The sequence below is a fragment of the Accipiter gentilis genome, chromosome 9 (assembly GCF_929443795.1).
Source record: "Accipiter gentilis chromosome 9, bAccGen1.1, whole genome shotgun sequence".
NCBI classification, from domain to species: Eukaryota; Metazoa; Chordata; class Aves; order Accipitriformes; family Accipitridae; genus Astur; species Astur gentilis.
In genome coordinates, this window is record NC_064888.1 from 37,813,986 (window position 1) to 37,828,138 (window position 14,153).

Here is a 14,153-nt window from a genome sequence, read left to right on the forward strand (position 1 = left end):
AAATAACAGTTGGACATTGGACTGTCTGCTTAGTTGTAGGTAGAAGGTTGATGTTGCTTTTAGTTTCATTTTGATAGTCAACACCACCAGATAAGAATATACAACGTCTTGTAACCATTTGGCTATTCTAGCTTTTTGGAGCAGCATTGCAGCCATTCTAGCAGAAGAGGTGTGAAAGTTCATCTGCCTGCTCAATTCTTGTATGAACTCACTTTGACGCATTGCTCCTACAGGATTACATTTGAGTTGAGGACATGCGTCTCTGACGTCATGTAACAAAAATACCTAGATCGAGGAAAATCAGCCATGGATTCTTAAAGTTAAGCTATAAGCAAAGTCTGTGGGAGGTATGAGGCCCTATCTTCTGTTTTCTCTTAGTAGCGTACTAAAGTAATTCATATCAAAACCACCTCATTAGCTGAGATGGCAGTGTGGAAATTCAGATTACAGTCATAAAAACATACAATTTACAGGAAGTTAAAACAGGTGCTATCATTTTAAAACATGTCATCTGCTGTTAATGGAGCCTGATTCATATTATACTAGTCAATGTTGGTCTGAGTAGGTGGAGTCAAATTTAATTACAACTGTTGTGGTTTCTTTTTAAAGAGGCAAAGCTAGAGGTAGAGTTAGACTCTGCTAAGCGGTACTTTAAAAGTTGATTATTAAAGTCAGTGATACTACTGCAGAATTGGGTACCAATTGAAATCAAGCAAGGTATCGTGGTCTGGCCTAATAAGGGAAAGTACATTTGGCTGCCCTGGAGCTGCCTAGCTGGACAACTGTTGATCTGAGTCATAGTCTCTGTTTCCTCTGTTGCTCAAGAGTGAGCTGCACCCAGTCTAGCATATATGTCTTGACACATCAGCATAGCTACAAATTCTCGATACGGGTTGGGAGGAGGGAGTAGTGAAGGAGGAGGCAGATGAAGATTCCCATCCATTCCCCATAAGCTTCTGACCTACTCTTTGTGGAGCCTGCTTGCTTCCTTGCATTGGTACCAATGAAGTGGGTAGCTGGCAGAGGAGAGGAAAAAGAGCCTTCATTAACTTGTAGGTCTTCAGTACGATACTAGCTGGCCTGTGGCTTGACCCTGGGTAACTAACTGGAAACTTGGCTTTGAAACTCAGGTAGAAAGTAATTGGGGTTTTGATACTAGCAATAAGAGTTATAGTACATCGCATTACTTATTGAATACAGCCAATACAACAAACAGCAAATGTGCTGTGGAATACAAGGTGTTCACATGCTGCATTTGCAGTACCCATTTTAAAAAAAGAAAATAGCCTAAAGATTTTCATCAGGAAAAAAATAAAGCTGCCTGTTACTCATTTTGAGTAAATGTCAAGCATTTGATTTATTGAAGAAGCAAATAATCCCCAAGTCAGTGAAAGAGACTGTTTCAATTCATTTAAAAGTAGCAAGAGGATTATGAAAAGTGTGTACACAGAATCACAGTAAAAGCTTAGGCTATTTTTTGATTGCACTATCTTGTCCAGCTAGTGATATTTTAAATGCCAGTAGTGGCCTGTTCTCTATATTTAAACTATCGCAGCAGCGAGGCATTGTGTTTCCTATAAATATAGCATTTTGACTATTTACATACAGCCAAATTATACCCTGAGGAAGGGGCAGCAGATAGTTACATTGCCCCCAAGAGCATACTGAGACAAAACTGTGGCACTCTCCAGTGTCAGATATCTCCCTTTCTCTGGTGGGAGGTACAAGCCCTTTATCTGGGATATGTTTTACTTCCAACTTCATGTTAGCTCAGCTGTGTTTGCAGGTAAGTTGGGAAAGGAAAGGAATACAAACAAAGCTCCACCCAGAAGGCAGGAGAGCAGCACAGCACCGTTTGTAGAGGCAGGTCATTCTCCTGCACTCCAGTAGCAATGTAAGCCAGTTTAGGAAAGCCCTAGTCTCAGTATCCTCAGTGAGGATATCACATGGCACTTTTTAAAATGATAGTTGAAATAATAACAACAAAAAAGCTTCTGGCGGCTGACATAAAGCTGCTGAAGAGGACAAAGTTTATGCTGATGAGAATATTTTAATTCCCTTGGTTTTCAATCTCCCTCCTTAGATGTGCATGTATTGATTTTCAAAAAAATATGCAGGTAACCAAATAAAAGACCACTGCATCATGAACTTAAATAAGACTTCCCTTCCACACACATGAGGGTAAAATGGGCTGAGAGTAAAGGGCTAGTTGTGGGCAGTAACTTCTGTGCTTTTGGTCCTGTTGTGTCCAAGTCATGAAATGCAGGTGTACAAAACTAAAATCTAAATCATTAGCTGTAAACATTTAATATCGGGTCAATCTTTGGTTTTGTTCCAGAAGCTAATATTGATCAATAACATAGTTTTTCTTGACAGAAACAAATCCAGCCCTTTTGGGCCACTTGGGTAAAGGAGGCCTTTAGAAAAAGCTAATCTGAGTTCAGTAGTGCTGGCTGTAGTATACAGGTTGAAGCCCTCGTTAACCATACAAAGTATGATTTCCTGGAGCCTTAACATAAAGACTCAAAATCCAAATTTCTCTGGATATATAGTCATTAATGAAATATGAACACAATCATTTTGGCAATAGATACAATAATCTTATTGGTACTTTCACCTTCTATTTATGTGGGTAGGAGTATCCAAATGAACTAGGCTGTTTATTTTTCTCTTAAAGCATTTGCTTAAAGATAAATGGATGACACTAAGATATATTGGCCTTGCTGCACAAAGAAAGAGCCTTTTATACTGGATGATTTGGATTTCCTAGCTCTACACAAACAACGCTTTCACAGTATTCTATATGGTATCGGTCTACAATCCTGTGAACCACTGTGAATGTGAACGGTCTGACCACTCTTTGTAATACTAGATACAAATGTAATCGTATGCCAGCCAATATAATCCAAAGCAAGAGTTCTTTTAAGACAAGCAAGAAGCTGGTTACAAAGCAGTGGAATGTACCAATTCTTGGTCAACCACCTTTCCAGAATATATAAATAAGCAACTTCAAAAAAATAAAGAGGGTAAAAATTAGAGGCTAGTTCAGTTGTTGCCTACCAGAATTTTCACTGCTGTCACCAGAAGCTGGGAATCTGCACGAAAGAAAGGAATAGATCCAGCCTTCAGTATCCATATGCCCCTGCACCAGCAAACTGTAAAGCAAGCAGAAGTAGAGGATCACGGGTTAAATTTCAAATTATAAACAGAAAAGTGCATTTGCCACGCATATTTCAGAAAAGAATGCCAAATGGCACCAACCTGTAAAGACACACTTCACATTTCAGAGTTAAGCATGGAATATGGAGTTCTCTGGTCCTTTACATATGACATCTATACAAGGACTGTGCAGTATTGTGACGTGTTCCACAACAAATACAGAAATCACTGTTAGAATTTGCACTAATTGGTAACATTGTTGGAAGTCTCTGTAAAAAGGCCAGAGACTGAACAGACATGAAAATAAGTAGTTTCTCCTAAGGAGAAATGGTACCTTTTCCAGGAATGAGGTGAGCAGGCAAGAAAATGTAACAAATTTTGAAGTGTTGCTACTATTGTATCTACTCAGGGGATAGAGGATCTGTCTGCAGGGCTGTTCAGCTGCCTTCACAAATACAAAATCAATTTTAAAAACGGGGGGTTATCTTCGTTTTAAAACAGTAAAAGAAATACACTGAATTTACCAACAAAGGGGTATGGAACTTTCCCTGGCTTTACTGTTGTCCTGATCCAGTGTCGGGGAAGGTTTCAATATGATCCCAAGAGCGAGATTAAGACACAAACGAGGTCAAATGCCATATACCCAAAAGAGCTTTTATTATCAAAAGTAGCAAAAGTGGAAAATAGTGGAGAAAATAGTGGCCATAGGATAGAATGGAAGAAAAGGCAGAAATCAAGCAAGCAGTCGGGATAGGATTGCACGGATGGTCACCACCACGGATCCAGCGGCGTCCTGTTTGGTCCTCAATCTTCAATTCTTCGGTGGTGGGAGCCCCCGTGGCTTCTCTCCATGTTTTTTATAGGGCATATTTCGATGATGTCACGTGCTGCAGGTTTCGCCTATCACACAACCTTCGCATGATCAACACCAGAAACCAGTATCTTATCAGCTCCAGCCCAGTTTCCTCCCCTGGATGCCTCAATGGCCTGGTAATCGTCCTTATGGACAGAGGAGTGTCCTGCTTAAACAGGCCATCTCAGAGACAAAGGGCTGGAGATAAACAGTTCACAGTTCCTTGAGATGACAGTCCAGTCCCTCACACCTAACAATCTTTGAGACAAACGGCTTGAGATAAAAATTCAGTCTCTTACAACTGTATTTCTGCAGCACCTGGCAGTGAACAGTTTAGATTTGCAAAATCATCTACATGGATTATTTGAAGCCCTGATTTATTGCTTTTCATCATTTGGTGAACTTTGAGTTCCCATCCATTTCTGTCTTGGCAGGAAAGCTCAGCTCCTTCCATCTCCAGAAATGAGCAATATCTGGAATAATTCTGTGCGTTTCCCACAGGGTTAGCAGGCAGATAATGTATGTTTTCTGCAGCCCATATAGATCTGTGGCAAAGAATACGAGGCATCAATAGTCTCTCTTGCCTCTCCAAGTGCACTGCTCAGCATGTAAAATCTGTTAATAAGAGCCATAACATTTAACCCAGTGCAAGTTTTTCTATTTTATTTAAATAAAATTGAGAGTAAACCAAGGAAAACCTAAAGCAGTGTTGCCCAGTGGCCAAAAATATGGAGATTTTTTTACTTCCAAAGGATTGATGAAATGATAACACATATCCCTAGTTAAGCATTTTAGTAGGTGTTGGCCCCAGGACCTTCCCTCAGTGTCATCATTTCTGATGAGCTCGTCTCATCTCCATTCCTGCTCTCCTCAACCGTCTTTCCAACTACCATGAAACCTTTCTTTCTTTCTCTTGGCCTATCACCTCTTAGGAAAGAGTGAGATAGAGCAGATTTGCATGTGAAGATTTCTCTTAACAATTTAGAGAGCTTGGTCAAAAGTTGGGGGTTCAACTTAATTTAGCTCTCCAATTAAAGGTGATCTTGATCCTCAGCCATTAAATTCAAATGTTTATCAAAATTTCTGCATGCCTGCATACCAGGTATAAAGCCAACTCTTTCTTAAGACGGAACATGCCTGGAAGCATGAGGACAAAGATAAAGGTAACTGTAATTCAATCCAAATTAGGCTTCTCTCCACCCAAAATACTCAAATCACATGATTTACTTTAAAACTTTGGAATTTTGTACTTTTGAAACATGTAAGCATCTGCAATAGGTGCTGAAAGTGCACAGAAACACTACCAACCTTTAAATGGCCTCATTTAAGTATTTTATTCAGTTTTGAAGATTGTACAAATAAAGAAAAAAAAACCCGCTAGCAGTGCATCCTGACGAATAAATCTTCTACACCAGAGATATTTTATCATTCTTAACACTAGTTACTTCAATATGCTACTCTGTGAAAAAAAAGTATCATCAGGACTGAAATTTAACTGTATGGATATATTAGATTACACTAAATAAAGGATATAAGGTAGAAAGGGTTGTATAACAATATCATAAACAAATATTGCTGCCTAGAAACAGCAGGCATAGACACATTGAAATATTTAAGGTACCTTAAATATTAACTACCTAGCAACAAGTCCCTGATTACTTCAAGGAAAATATGCACTATTAGGCAAGGCAGAAATCATAGCAATTGTTATTATTATACTTTTTTTTACAGTAACAATTAGACATATGACTCTTGTTACATAACATACAATTACATGCATAGGCAATCCCTTAATGCCTTAAATAGTTTATGCTTGACTACACTAAAAAACAATATATGGCTATGAAATTACAGGATACTTATTTGATAGAGCTGAGAAACTGGCTCTCTTCATCACTAAGTTCTAGTTCCTCCTATGCCTCTGATTTACAGTGTGACCATACCAACTCACTTATGTCCACACATTCCTATTTTGGTGCTTGCAACTATAATGTAGTTGTGCCATAGCACAAGCAAACATAATCTGAAGCACATTACATGGCGTTGCTTGACAAGAGAACCAGGACAGGCTGTGAGTCTTACTTCCCTTGGCGTTGCTCATGTCACTTAATGTTCCTGTATGTTACTCTCATAGTGACCTACAGTGCACTCACATGAGGAGCTCCCCGGGGTTACAGCTCGGCACTGCTAAGTCTTACTGCACCACCATTACACGTTCCAAGCGTATGAGCCCAAAGGCAGAATTTCCTCCTGCAGTATTTGTAAAGCAGCTGAAAGGACTGTGATGGAAAATGGTTTCCAGTAATAGTTAAACAAACTTTCTAATCTTGCATGTGTTCATTACAGCAGTGAGTAAACATGTTGGCAGGAAGCTTACATGCTGTGGTGGCAGGCTCTAGTAGATGCCTGCATTCCTGTGATTTTTTTTTTAAAAGCTTATAAAAGGTGTCAGGTTAATGCAGATTTGCAGAGTATTGGAGGCCTCGGGTTCCTACAGTTTTAGTTATAACAAACATTATTGACGTATCCAGGATTTTAAAAGTTGAGATAACTTTCAGATTTGGCTTCCAAACTAGGTTTTGTAGAACCCTACTTGCACATGACATGCTCAAGCTTCACATAAAACCAATAACCATTTCCAGTTGGGCATCTACACAAAGACAGTAATTCCCTAGCAGAGGGATTAGAGTTCAGTTCACACCTTATAAACAAAAAAGAAAGCCATCGGCTCATTTCTGCACCTCTTTGTTCCATAACCACAACTCTAATCCTCATTCCAAAGCTTAACTCTACTAACAGTCCTAATCCATCAATCTCTACCTGCCTCAAAAGAAATACAAGCCTGCAGACTCAGGCAGAACAAGCCTTGACTGTTTCTAGCAGCTCTTCTAGGCTGAACACTAACAGCAGTCCTTAATTTCCTGCAGGCTTGAAACTGAGCACAACCTAACTGAGGGAAAGGATAGTAAATTAAAGTGGAAAAAAACACTGAGAAAATGTGTAGTTTTAAATACCTTATTCTCAGTGACACCTACTTTTGAGATTATTTGACAGGTTAGCTTTTATATGGTAGGCTTGGCTTTTCAGTAGGAGGGAATGAATCAGCCCTTTACAAAATCAGGCCCTATATAAATACTCATGCAGAAAAGGTTTACGGCTTTTACTCATTCACTTCAATTTGTGCTTTTATTGAATAAGGAATGTGGAATTTACCTACATCTTTATTATTTGCAAATGTGTATTGAGCTTTCTTCTGATAAACCAGTACATTATTTCTTTGCTGTAATTCATGCTTTCTTGTTTTTGTCAGTTCTTGAAAAAGGCACTAGTGCATGACTTACAGAGGTGTTTTCAGACACATGGCTTAACTGGGGCAATAGCTGAGAGGTACAAACTGCCCCTTATATGCTTGTGGTTTGTTAGCTTCAGGACACACTGCTTGGGAAGACTCACCGACACTAGTTTAGCAGAGGATCTGTATCTAGAGCAGCATGCAGAGAAGGGTGATGGAAGAAGAAACCTTCATAATGTTGGTTCTGGTTGCTTAGAGAGTGACTTGTTCCTTGTGATCACCACCCCAAGCAAATTACTCTAGATTGTCTTGATTCCATTTGACTAAAACATATGTTCTCAGATTTTTACAGGGAGGCTTAAAGCTTTTATTTTTATAATTGATTGATTCAGATTTTGTACCATCCAAGCTCTTTTAATTAGGAGATAAAATTCTCCCAGTGTCACATGGTGATATTTTTGGGGTTTTGTCCACAATTTTTCTGCTGGGAACTCTGCAGGAATTTCCAGTAGTTGTTGACAAAGCCTGATCCATCCGTGTAAGCCACTTCTGATGCATCCTTTCCTGTCACACTACTCTCACACGGGAGCAGAAAAGTCGGACAGCCTTTTGTGCTTACAATTTTCCCTGTTCTCCCTGGTGGATTTTCTGTCTCAAGGATTGCACAGCTGAAACGTCCTTTGTTGCCAGAAGTTGGAACAGAATCTGAGTATATTGGTGTAAATGATGGGGGAAGAAAAGACCAATTTGTGTATTAGTTCATATGGACATTTCAGGTGTGATTCAAGCAGGTCATGTGCAGAAGGCGCGTCTTGGCAAAACCAAGCTCTGAGAATCTTTCAAATTCAAAATCTAAAAAACTGAAGTTACTTGGGCTTGAGCCAAGAAATATGTTTCTAATGAAGTTTATTTGCTACATGGTGCTCTGATAAAGGCAAAATCCAATCAGTGGAAGAAACTAACAATGTCAGTAAACGGTAATTTAGCATTCATCATGCAGCGGACAGTTACGTAAAGAAAACGGGCCATTACAGCATTATTACTAAAACCAGCATTTACGTTGTCTTGCTCAGGGCCACCTGATACAGTTGCATTACTGCAAGTAGAAGATACGGCCCAATTGTTCATTCCAGCCGCCTGTCCCGGTTGTAGGCCCTTCTTAGCTCTGTGTATGACGTCAACAGCAACTTGACGTCGAACCCGGGAGGAGAACGGTCCCCAGCCACCAGCAGAGGGCAACGGAGCCCCGCGGATGGTGGCTTCACCGCAGCCTCCCTCCTGCAGCCGCTCGGGCAAAACCCGGCGCTGCCTCCCGGATCCCTGCCTTGGGAATCAGGGGGCGGGGGACACTTACGGGCTCGGCTCCTCTTTCTAGAGCAGCCACTTTACAGTATACTTTTAATTAAGCACAGAGGGTTGAGCGTGGAACGATGAGCGGAGAGGTGACACAACTGATTTGTGCCACAGCAGCTCGTAGCTCACCTTGCAGAAACCCACCAGCAGTTCCAGGTTTGATGTTTGTTTATATTGGGGTTTGGGGTTTTTTTTTTGTTGTTGGGGTTTTTTTTGTTGTTGTTGTTTTTTGTTGTTTTTTTTTTAACAATACCTACTGTCAATATAGAAACAATTCTATGAAAGAAACGAAACTCCTTAATTTCCTTGATTTTATTCATGTCTGCTATGGCACTAAGAAATACAGGTTCTTGTTCTAACTTAGCAATTTTACATGAATATATGAACACAATATGAAAAAATCCCATCAGAGATCAGCACAAGAAACAGGGACAATCACTGACTTAGGCACTTCTGTGCCAGAGCAGGTATGTTTCTATCGGTCTTATGGTACATAAGCATAATTTTCAGTGCAGTATAGGTGGTGTTCTTATGAGTGTAGGCTAGCAAGACGTGTCTGAAATTCTTCACTACAAAATAAGAGCAGGCGTTAAGTAGTTCCACTACTTTGTTTCAGAGTGATTTTTCCTTACAAGGCACTGGGGAGCTGTACTGTGAGGCTTCTGAGGACCAGCAAAATATAATATTTCAGCTCTGCTTTTTAATAAAGTGCTGCTTCAAGTGGAAGGTTGGACTAATGGTCTTCAGAGGTCCCTTCTGACCATCATTGGTATATCTACACTTTGATTTCTGAAAGACTCGTTTTAAAAGAGCAAGACATTAAAATCACAATCAATTATTCAGTGAATCTTTCTTTTGTCAAGGGTGCTATTTCTCATAAGCCAGGCCAGGCCAGAATTCATATAAGTCACTTTTTCCCTGAGACGGAGTGATCGCATATCCTATTTTAAAGTGACTTATGTCAGCAACAAAATCTGCCAAGAAGTCACAACCATCTGACTCTAAGGGTTGCTCCAACCTTTTTGATAATGATAGCTGATGCAACCTTCCCTTGAACAAATTGGACTGTAAGAAGAGGACATGTAAAGCATAGAGCAAAAATTGGGCTTTGCATAATGGAGTACTGTCCACATAAATTCATCCTATTATCACAATGGTTGGGGATTATTTTTCACATCATTTCCATCTCAGGGAACTTTGCATGCTTTTATGTGTACTTATCTAGTATTTTAATTGTATGATTCCAAAGTGCTCTCCAGTCATAAAATGCTCCACAGGGCCAGGTCATATGCCTATGATTTGAGTTTACAAGTGGAATGGTAAATTATTTGCAGTATCAGTAGTATAACCCAGTGATGCTGATTCCCAGTCCTTCCTGAATCCTTTTCCCATAGGCATTATACTGCTGTGGCAGGACATAATTTTTTATTTTATCTTCCATAACCTGACTCCAAATACATTGAACAAAACTGAGGGATACATGGCTACTTAAAATTATATACTCCAACTGAGAATCAAACCTGTGACCACAGCTGTTCTTGTTAGCTTGAAATTGCATTTGCCTGTGGATGCTGTGATTGATTAAGAGTAGGGTAGTAGCATCTATTTTTAAGATAGTTAGCAAATTTATATAGAGTCTGTATTTATCTTTTTCACTATAATTAACATTGAGGCTTGAGGCAAATCAGATCAGCCAAACAGAACAATTGCATGCATAATGCACCAGTTGGTCTCAGACATCTCATTTCAAACCCTTTTAGTTGAGCAGGAAAGTTATCTGAGGACTTGCTCATGTTTGTTTTCTCATTTTTAGGGGTTGGGGTTTTTATGGCACATTCAGAGCTATTGCTTCTGTAAAGAAGTAAGCATGGCTGAGTGGGGAAAAATAGAATGCCAGGCTTTTTCCCTGTTGTCTGTGTGAACCTTTTTCTTTACACTGCTTATTCATTGCCTTTTTGGAAAACATTGAAAAAATCTCCCATAACTTTTAAAGCTTGTTTGGACAACAGATGCCTAGAAAAAAACCATCGGTAAACAGCACAAAACCAAAAGTCTTTTGAAGGAGGCATTTTTTCTTAATTAAAACAATAAATTGGGAGGCTATGGCTCAAACTTTCAGACGAAGTATCTACAGCCTTAAGGATGTGCTAGAATCTGTTGGCCTGAAATTTGAAAAGCCTACCATTTCTCAGGTGGATCTGGATGCTTAAGTTCAATTTGCACATTATTTATATTAAGGCAGGTTTAAATTAAATAACCTCACAAAACCTGAGCATAGGACATGAACTAAGACCATCATTCTGAACACTCAGAACCCAACTGGAAGAAAAGCAGCAAGCGAAGTGGGTTAAGTAGGATGAATGTTGCAATTTCTGGTTAGCTAGCAAGTATTTGCAATCCTGTGGTGTTGCTATGCCTTGACGGGCACTTCTGCTACTACTTGGTAGATATATATGCACGGGAGAAGAAAGAATGGGGTGGATGAAAAGAAGGTTAAGGAATGTGGAGATGGGCAAAGAGATTGAGATTAGAAAGTAAGGTTGCAACAAATCGTCATAGGTTGTGAATAGGAAGAGATCACATTACCTCATTCCTGTCTTGCCCAACCTGTTCTTAAAAAACACTAGTGGTGGATATTGCCCAGCTAATTTCAGTGAGGAGCCTATTCCTATGCTTATTTATCCAAATTCTTTGTTTCTGTCTAATTCATTCCTCCTGCAATTATGCTCACTACTTCTTGTCTTATCTGGGATAAGACGTGGGATTGTTTAGCCTGTAAAAGAAAAGGCTCAGGGGGGATCTCATCAATGTGTATAAATGCCTGATGGGAGGAAGAAAAGAAGATGGGGCTAGACTCTTCCGAGTAGTGTTCAGTGACAAGACAAGAGGAAATGGACACAAACTGAAATACAGGAAATTCCACTCAAAGATAAGAAAAAACTTTTTCATTGTGAGTGTGGTCAAACACTGGCACAGGTTGCCCAAAGTGGCTGTGGAGTCACCATCTTTGGAGATACTCAAAACCCCACTGGACATGGTCCTGGGCAACGCGCTCTAGCTGACCTTGCTGTGAGCAGAGGGGTAGGACCGCAGGTACCTTTCAACCTCAACCATTCTATGATTCAGTGACAATGGACAAAGAAACCAGTTATTCTTGTCCTCTTTCCAGCAATTTTTATATATTTCAAGACTATTTTCCTGTTTCCCATGAGAAACTAGTCTAAAGAATTCTAATTCTTCAAATCATAAATCACAGCTTCTAAAATGTGGATAATCTTTGATTTCCTTTGGCCTGTTTTCAGTTGATAATTCTTGAAATGGTTGTATCAAACTGAATATAGTATTCCCACTGAGGTCTTACTCATAGTAGAGTGAAAGGATTACTACCTAGGTCTCGCACATAATGCTCCTGTGTATTCATTTTAGTAAAACTGGATTTTTTTAAACTTTTTTTTGTTACTGGTTGGTTGATCAATTTATGATCTAGGATTACCCCAGAACTCCTGATTAACCAGCTGTTCCTGAGCTTGTATTTATACAGATGATCGTTCCTCTTGGAAATTTTTCTCTTACCAGTCATTTCATCCATTTCAGATAATTTACTCAACTTGCCACAATAATCTCATAATGGAATCCTGATACTCAGTAGGCTTTCAGGCCCTTCTAGCTTGACAATTTACTAAGTACATTTGTTATTCCATTATTCGGGCCATCTGTAAAGATATAGGATAGTACCAAACTCATGAGTTAACCATTAGTAACCACTCTATAGGAGAAACTTCCCAACTATTTGGGACTGTGAAGGTGTCATAACTGGACCATACTTCCTTAAATAGATATGGGAAAATCACAAGAGACAGGATCAAAGGTCATATTAAGTGTAGATATACACTATTGCCCAGGGCTGCTAGACTGTCATAAGAAGAAATGGCATTGATTCAATCTTAAATTTATTATGTTAACTGTTTAACACTTTGTTGTCTTGCAGGTACTTGAAAGTACATACTTGATAATTTTTTTCTATTCTTTCTTCATTTAAGAAAAGGGTCTGACTGATCTAAAATTCCCTGAGTCTTCCTTCGTCCCTTTTTTAAGGCTCAGGATGGTGGCACAGATTCATCAATCTATATAAAGCTTTAACCTCCCCTTGATTTTGCAGACAATGGAAAACAACAGTAAATTAGAAGCCCAAATACTTCTCCTGTTTTCTGGGGCCTTGCTCATCCCCTGTTAGTTTTCAAAGATCAGTACTTACTTCTCCAATGTTGTTATGTCTCCACCTGGTCCTACTGGATCGATGACATAGTGTAGACTCCTGCAACAGCAACACATGCTTGTAATTTTTCCCCTCAGTAATTACTCAGATCTATTTCCTCCTACATTCTGTATGGTGTAAAGGTGTATATGGCAGGCTTATGATGCCTTAATAAAAGAAATGGTGCATTGCAATTCTTTGTGTGCCTCGTCCCCAAAGAGGTAATTGACTATTTATAAGTACTGTCTAGGACATTTTAGAATTTCGTTCAGGAATGGCTTTGACCTTTTCTCAGAAATATCTTCTGGTAAAGCTGAGTCATCTGTGTAGCTACATATCAGTCATAGTGTTATAGCTCTCTGATTTATCACACATAGTCATAGATCTAGAGTATAAAGCTATTACAGATACGCAGTACATATATTGTTCAAATATATATATATGTTGTAGCATAATTAAAATGTCAATCAAAGTGAAAAGCGTGTTAGTAATTGCCAAGTGTTACATGTGTCTCTGATTCCACCTTGGCTTCTCACTGGCATTCCCCTTCACAAATGCAAAACCTGACTGACTCCAACAACAATACAGAACTGATTTGTCTGAGGTATAGTCTTACGTATTTTTTTTTATTATTATTTCCATAAAATATAGAGCTTCCTTTTAGTCATCTGCATATAAATATGAGCATAAACTCTTTTACCATAGCAGTTTAAAACATTTTACACATATCAATATAGTCAGGCTATAATATCTCTGCACAGTACGGAAATGCTACCTTTAGTCATATATGTAAAAGTGAGGTACAGGGAGCTTAAGTTATTTATCCAAGGCCAGGCAGATAGGACAAGGATTCAGATTTTCTGATTTTGAGCCCTCTTTTTCAGTCTCATGTCTATCTTCTTTCCCTAGGTTTTACAATGACCTACATATCATTGCACAAGAAATGCAAAGCCAGCAATAAACACTTTTAGCCTGTATATAGCAATGATCATCTATCCTAGTTATTCAAGTATAGAACATACAATCTCACAGGAAAATAAAGTTCTTTTAATCTTCTGGTTTAGCCCTTTGAGAGTCAAAAGAATTCTAATTACCGGTACAGTACTTAACTGAGCATCAAGAGCTTGAGGACTGCAAACTCTATACAGGACTTTTTTATCCACATGCCACAGATGAAGGAAAAGCTGATAGTGTTTTTTGACCTAAATTATCGCCTAGCAGCTAGAGATTCAGCTCTCAAG